An 8,768-nucleotide genomic window follows, 5' to 3' on the forward strand; every position below is an offset into this window, starting at 1 on the left:
GACATCACCTGTTTCAAATCACATCATTATTTAACCATTTTACCTCATTACTAGCCCTAAATTGTTCCTGTCCCAACTTTTTTTTAAATGTGTTGCAGGTCTGAATGACAGGAAAGGATGCATATTTACAAATTACATGAAGTTGACCAGACAAAACATGAAATATTTTGTGTTCATATTGTCTGCAATGAAATACAAGTCAAAGTAAATTTAGAAACCCCTGCGTTTTCCATACTGTCCCAACTTTTTCTGATTTGGGGTTGTATGTCAATGCTGCAGTATTTTGTTTTTTATTATTTAAAGGGCGCGTTAGTAATATGCGCCTATAGGCCGGTGCACAACATGGGTTCACTCTGCTTGTTACACACACAGCGATGTGCAGCAGCAAACAAACATGACAATTAAAAATAAATACAAATAAATAAATAAATAAAAATATTACAATGTAAAAGATTATTATTGTGTACATAAAGTAGAGCTGGGCAAATTAACTCGTTAATGCGGGCAATTAATTTTGTAATTTTAACGCATTAAAAATATTTAACGCAATTAACGCAGCGTTCATTTTTATATGCATTATTTACATTATATGATCACGTTCTTATTCATGTAAATGCTTTTAAACCATCTAAGCGCAATAAGACAGAAGAGAACCCGCTGTATGTTAGGGTGCAGATCCACTTGTCAGTGCGACACTTCTATCGCGCCGCACTCCACTTTATTCCTATGGGTGACGTCAAGCGACTTTAACGCGCCCGCAAAGCATTCCGGGAAGGCGGCACAGCATTCCACAAGTGGGCTGTACAAACTTCCAGAGGATTTTGATTGGTTTATTTAGTATCACCTATGTTGTAGTTGCTATACTCCACAGTTGGTGGCAGTAATGTGTACGTTTTATTGTGATCCATCAGAAAACAAAGAAGAAAGCCACTTTCACGTGTTTGTCAGCGTGTCATTGAGATGAAGGGGTAAGCTTGTTGTACAGTTTTTAGTTTTGTAAAAAAGCATTATAAGTTGTGAAAAAGACCATTTCATAATGGCGTTTGTACACTGTTTTTAGTCTTGATGTAGTTAAAAAGAATAAGGGTAAAGTATATCCAAATAAATTTTTGTATATAGCACACACAAATTACAAAGTCTGTAACGTGCATGACAAGATCTTTTCTGTATTCCATTTCTACAATTTGCTCTCCAGATTATGGATTCTGAAGACCATAATAAGGTATTATGGCAGTGTAATTTTTGTACGTTTTAGGTCTGCATTGATTTTCAAATTGTAAAACGTTAAACTGTTTAAAATTGTTAAACGTTTTGTAAATGGATTTGATATTAGAATACAGCTCCTAATTTAATTGTACAATGCATGTATTTCTTTTAAAACCTGTTTTCATTGTAGTAATGTTTTTTTTCTGCGTAATCCACAATGTAATGTAATGTAATTGAAACATTTGTTTTAATGTCATAATTATTTTATAAAATGTATTACTCATAAACAATCAGTGAAATAAATGTGAAATGCATGTTATTGTGTTTTAGGTTGACTTATCAGTGAAGATGTGCAGGACACAAATTTGACAAGTGCACAAAATTTCACTGTCCGCTTTGTCCTAAGGACAATATAAAATTTGATGAGAGCTTCCAAGACTTCACAAAACACCTGCTTATTCATACAGCAGATAAGAGTGCAGGTGGACAAGCCACTAGGACTGTGGCTAATAACCAGGGGGAAAAGCCATCCACTCTGGTTCATGGACCAACTGACCAGCCATCAGCAATGGCAAGTGAGCGGAGGGACCAGCAGCCCACCGTGGTCTGTTGACCAACTGAGCAGCCATCAGCAATGGCCAGTGAGCGGAGGGACCAGCAGCCCACCGTGGTCCATGGACCAACTGACCAGCCATCAACAATGGCCAGTGAGCGGAGGGACCAGCAGCACACCGTGGTCTGTGGACCAACTGACCAACCATCAACAATGGCCAGTGAGCGGAGGGACCAGCAGCCCACCGTGGTCCATGGACCAACTGACCAGCCATCAGCAATGGCCAGTGAGCGGAGGGACAGGTTTCCTGTCCTAAATGTAATGTGACATTATACTTGAAAAATTTGACAAATCAACTGGAGATAACTTCACTGAAAAAACAGGAAAACACATGTTGTCCAATTTACTTAATCGTATTATTTGTGATCTACGCAACAAATTTGTGTTTCTCTTCTAAACATGATTTCATTGCTTTCGATTAATGTAATTCTCTAAAATGTGCAATCTAGGAGATTAAATTATTTGGGTTGAATGTGAACCAATTAAGTTCTCAAAAATTATTTTTGCTGAAACTGTAGTTCCCAGCATGCTTTGCTTGGGACTTGACGTAAAATTGTTGAAATTGAGTGTTATTTTATGTGTTTTTGGGCAAAATGAGAAAAGGGGGAGACTTTGTTTATTAGTGTTTAATGTTTAATTATGTTGGAATTATTAGAACCATTTAAATTACACTGGTTAGTGGAGAAGAGTGGAGCGATTGCTTAGGCTGTGGACTGACTCAGCACATGTCATTTCACACTTAGTACTTAGTCCATGATGAATTATTGCTGGCAAATATAATGAAATCTACTTAGTACAGCATTATAGAGCAGTCAAGTGACAACAAAAATATACAAAAATAAACTTTTGTATATTTTTGATTAAAGAGGCAGGGTCTCAAGCCCCTGTGTGCTCCACTGTTGTTAGGGAGCCATATTAAAATCATTGTGAGACTACTCAATTCGGTTACTTAAAAATTACTTAATTCTATTATGTTGAAATTATGTGAACAAATTATGTTTGTTTAACCTAATTGATTCATGTGGAACCGATGTACATGATTAAATCATGTAAATCCAACACACCATTTTTTTCAGTGTTGGATGGTCATAAAGAAAATTACAAGGAAAAGATGGAAAAGCCGCTTGGACTTGGGAAAGAACTTTTGCGGAGAATTTTAAAGTATATCATGGATAAAAAACGGTATCCAACTAATTTTCCTGAAAATCTTTGCAGAGTAGTGTTTGATCCTCCCACACCAAAGCATATTGTGCCATCAGAAAAGTTCTGCACTGAATGTCGTTATAACTTGCCTCTAAGTGACCCCATCCTGATCACAGCAAAAGCTAAGATTGTGACACTGACATTTGTCTATGAAGGTAAGTGTTATAAAAAAATAAAATATTACAGCATGCTGTTATACACTGAAAAAAAAAGTGTGTTGGATTTACATGATTTAATTGTGTACATTGTCCCACATGAATCAATTAAGTTAAACAAACATAATTTGTTCATGTAACTTCAACATCATAGAATGAACACATTTTAAGTGATTTAATTAAGTAGTCTCAAAGTGAATTTTATATGGTTGCCTGACATGATTCAGGCATACAATTCATATATTCATGCATCCACTTCACACTCATATATTTTAATGTTACACAACTGAATAATAATACTGCACTAGCTAGTTGACAAAACTTTTAGATTGTAACAGCCCTTATAGTATCTTAAATGCTAACCATTTAGAGCTCCTTCAACAAAGCTATTATGACACTTTAGTCCACATCCAAAGCAAAAGCTCCACTCTTCTCCACAATGGTAACCCACTGCAATTCAAATTGTTCTAATAATTCCAACATAATTGAATATTAAACACAATCAAGTCTCCCCCTTTCTCATCTTGCTCAAAAATACATAAAATAACACTTTTACAGATAAAATGACAACATTTACTCTCTCTCGATTTAGCCATATGCAAAGCATGCTGGGAACTAACAAGCACCTCCCAGTTTCAGTTAATGCAAAACAAATCATTCATGTAATCTCAACACAAACGGATTAAGTAAACTTCAATTTGACTTATATTTAAGTGAATTGAACACAATCAAATTAATTTAGGACAAAATGTATAGCAATTGTGTTGCTATACATCCTAAGTCCTAAGTCCTAAGTACTGCTTATTGTGTATGTTGTCATACCTGGCATACTGAAAACTCCCTTTTTATGAAGATCCATAATAACCACAGGAGGATGAGAGCCACAATTGATGTATGAATATTTGTAGTCATGTTGCACCACTGCTTCAAAATGTAGGTAACCATGAAACAGATGATTATGTGAAGGAAGCTTTAAACCAGGTGCAGAAAACTCTGCCTGCTACATTATGAGTCTACAGACAAATATAAAAGTGTTATACTTTGTGGCAGGCATTGTTACTTAGGGCGTTTTCACACCTGAAAGTCATCTGGACATTGATTGGTTTGTAAACGGACGTGCGTCTGACGTCAGCGTCTTTGACAAGATGAATGAACGGACGCATATCGTTGTCAGTGCGCATTGCTTGACAATTTTTTATTCGTTACGTTTAAAAGTGGACATTTTAAGCTTTATATACACATATTTCTCATGTTCGTGAGGCAAGGTTCTGCTGAGTTTCGGTTTATTTGAGACCCGCTCCAGTTCATGTGTAAAGCATGTGATCACTCCCGCGATTATTGTCTGCTATAGACTATTTGCTTCTTATTTATTAAATCCAGGCAATTATCTGATTAAACGTTGATTAAAATTAAGATACAATTTATACAAAACGAAATTCCCATTAAAGAAATGCTTTCTAAGCAAAATCATACAAAATTTCGTCCTTTTTTCGTCTTCTGACATATTGCGCATATTTTCACTTTTCATAATCAATGTAGCCTAGATTGAATTTAAAAATAACATTATAATATTTAAACATAAACAGGAACTTCCTGTAAATGGTCTGAAAGTCCGAACCATACAGAAAATGCTTTCACACTAGAAACGAACCGAAGTTTGTTCAGTTTGATCCGGACCGAGACTACCTCTTTTCGTCGGACCAAATTTCGTCGGACCAAATTTCGTCTGTTTGGTCCTGACCGTGGTACGGGTGAGGTTTCACACCTGCAATTTTGATTCGGACCAAACTGAAAAGTCAGAAAATCCGGACCAAACAAGGTAGGTGTGAAAACGCCCAAAAGCTATTCTGACAATGTTTGTTTTAGGCTTTGCTTGTATTGTGAGGAACAAAGAATGTTGGTTTCCTTTTGCAGTGAGTGAGGCACCTGATCCAACCGAGTATATACTGGGGAAGTTAATGTGAAAGACTTCTGGGAGTCTCTGTCCTTGAATATTATTTCCCTTGGGTTTGTGAAGGGTATACATTGATTTCCTTTGTCTTTGAAGTAAATTGTACCTGCATCTATTGAATGATTGATTAGCAAACTAAAACAACATATATTTAAATGTTTTCTCATGTAGTTGGAGAGGAGAATCCATTTCTTGTCAAGCCGACCTTTGGTTTTTGGGCACCATGGATTTGTTACATGTATGCCCTGTCTTGTGTGTTTTGATTAAGATTCACTGGCAGCAACATGGAAGAGCTGAGAAATGTTTTTGAGGTGGACCTAATAGACTTTTTTGGAGAGGTCTCTCCAGTGCCCCCTGTCTCTCCAGCGCCCCCTGTATCTCCAGAGTCTCAAGAATTCCCGCCCAGCCTCCCTCTCCCACCTCCTCTGATGGTCCATTCCTCAGTGCTCCCTTCACTGCTGTCCTTCCGCCCCTCTGCTTCGCCCACACGCTGGGTGGACACGGCGAGTGTCTTCAGGCCACCAGCTCTGTCCCACACTGAGGTTACTCTGTCTCCTCCTCCAGCCTCTGTGCCCCCTGATCCGCCTCGGCCCGCCGACTCTTCGCCGCCCCTTTGGCTCCTCCCTCCCTCGGCTCCACCGGAAACCAGCGGTCATACGGCTTCTCCGGGCTCTTTCGTCTCTCCGGCTCCGCCTTGGTCAGTTCGTCGACCTGCCTTCTCCTGCGGCTTCGTCTGGCTCCACCTTCCCTTCAGCTCTGCCTTTGTCCTCGGTCCCTCTGGTTCCCTGGTTCCACCTTGTGTGCTCGTCGCTGTAGTGCCACCTCAGTCTCCTGGACCATCAGCTTTGCGGGGGCTCATCGGCTCGTCGGCTCAATTTCTGGCTCCTTCTCCGTTGGTCGTCCCCAGGGTGTCGTCTACCTCCCAGTTTACTCCTCCATGGCTCCTCCCACCATTGACTCCGCCCTGGGGCCTCGTCGTGGCTGGTTTCTGGCACACCACCTGGCTTCTCCTGCTCCTGGCTCCCCACTGGCTTCTCCCTCCTTCCACACCCCCATGGACTTGTTCGTTCTTTTGGACTGTTAACCAAACTGGTTATGTGCACATGTGGAGTGGTATACAGCCTGAAATTCAACATGAGAGCGGAAAGTCCAAGAGACTATGTTGATATTTTACTGTCCTGGCAACATTCCTTTGGACTCTGTTTTGCCTGTTTTTTTCCACGCCCTTCTCCAAAGCTCCCTCCCTCCTCAGTTGTTCCTGTTTACGGCGGGAGGACGTATATGTTACATGTAGCCTATGCCCTGTCTTGTGTGTTTTGATTAAGATTCTGTTTCTCTGTTTTTCCCCAATTTGGTTAATTAGTCATGTCTATCACCTGTGCCTTGCACCACCCGCGCCTCGTTATCCTCATTTGCTCTGTGTATGTAAACCCTCAGTTTGCCCTCAGTGTTTGTCGGTTCTTGTTTCATGTTGGACGTGTCATGTGTGTTATCCTGAGTTTTATATTAAAGTGCCCATTTCCTGTTATCCTTCGTCTCCGTGAGCTCATTGCCTGCCTGACTGCACGCCTGTTTGTAACAGGATTGGACCAAAAACTCGAAAATCTGATGTGGTTTGAAACACAGAGTGGGAAAAAGTACACCGCCCAGCAAAAACAAAAGAGCAGGCAGAGCTAGACATCACTGAAGACAGACTTATCGAGGAAGTCATGAAAATGAAGGTCAGGATTATTTGTAATATTTGTTGTCTGTGTGAATATGTATCATAGTTTAACTTTTTTGAAATTTGTTTCAACTTTACAGGTTGATGATGTCAAGAAACTGGTTTCTTGGAAACTGATCCCTCTGGTTCAAAAACAGACCTTATCCTCAGGCATCATATTGAAATTAGGAGTAGGAGTACCTATGATAAGATTTTTGAGAAAATCTGGGGTGCATCAGGTAAGGAACCATACTCTGGTTATGGTTATCATTTTTTATTATTGATGGTTTTAGGAGGCTGGTCTGCAGTTATGTGCACATGTGGAGTGGTATACAGCCTGAAATTCAACATGAGAGCGGAAAGTCCAAGAGACTATGTTGATATTTTACTGTCCTGGCAACATTTACCAGATGCATTTATGATTTTGCATTTATGATTATCTCTCTCTGTGGTTTTGGTTTAAGTGATGCCAGATACATTCAATTATACAGGTCCTTCAAATGTTCCCAACAGCAGTGTGGTAGTTCTGTTTGAAACCATACTGCTTGTTTGTTTTTGTTCCACTTATAACTTAAATGGTAAATGGACTGCATTTATATAGCGCTTTTAACAGACCTACGGCCATCCAAAGCGCTTTACATTTTGCCTCACATTCACCCATTCACACACGCATTCATACACCGACGGCGGTGTCAGCCATGCAAGGGGCCATCCAGCTCGTCGCGAGCAACTGGGGTTAGGTGTCTTGCTCATGGACACCTCGACACTAAGTCAGGTGGAACCGGGGATCGAACCACAAACCTTCCGGATTGTAGACAACCTACATGAACCACTGAGCCACTGCCGCCCACAAAGGGTTAGTTCACCCAAAAATGAAAATTATGTCATTAATTACTTACCCTCATGTCGTTCGACACCTGTAAGACCTCCGTTCATCTTCGGAACACAAATGAAGATATTTTAGTTGAAATCCGATGGTTCAGAAAGGCCTCCAGTGGCACAATGCACGGTACACTCTCAAGACCCATAAAAGGTACTAAAGACGTTGTTACAAAGTCCATCTCACTACAGTGGTTCTACAATAACTTTATGAAGCGACGAGAAGTTTTTGTGTGCAAAAAAACCCTAAATAACAACTTATATACTGATGACCGATTCAAAAATCACAGCATCATGAAGCGTTATGAATCAGCGAGTCGATTCATGATTCGGAACGCGTGTCAAACCGCCAAACTGCTGAATCGTCTCACTGACTCACTGATTCAACATGTAATCTACATCTTTAGTGAAAAATCTATTCCCTTAACAGATTATCTATTATAAATTCTACAACTAGTCAAAATTTACCACAATAAATACAATAGAATGTGACAAACTCTAGTAAATGTGGTCATCGGGAGTTTAAAAAGCTTGCAGGATGATCCTTCGACCCTTTTCATCAGTCATTTTAGTGGCTGTTTTAGCTCATGTTCGACTTTCTCAGTAGTGTTTTACTACATTCTCAATAGAATTCAAATGGGACGCACATTTTATCATCAGCATCGCATAGGAATGGCTCGTGCAAATCTTTGTTTACCGACGCATCCGCACGAGTAGCAAAAATTACATCATCGCAGAGTGGGCGGTCATGCGCTTTGAGAGCGCGAGACCCCATTTCGCTTGGCTCAGTGGACATTCGCGCTGTGGAGCCAGGCGAAAGTATAAACAAGGCTTAACACTTTTGGAGCGCGATGGTGAATGCACCTACAGTGATTTGCGCGCCACTTAATTAAACATTTGGGCGTCCGTTATAAAGGCGAGAAGTAGCGGTAGGCAAGAAAAGATGCAGGTACGCTTAAGAATAAAATGTAGAGGTGCCGGTACTGCGTACCAGTGAGTACCACCCCACTTCAAGCACTGGTTGTTGCAAAATTCCTAATCTAGCCAGGTAGCCACACA

Source organism: Gobio gobio, assembly GCF_949357685.1.
Source record: "Gobio gobio genome assembly, chromosome: 11".
Taxonomy (NCBI): domain Eukaryota; kingdom Metazoa; phylum Chordata; class Actinopteri; order Cypriniformes; family Gobionidae; genus Gobio; species Gobio gobio.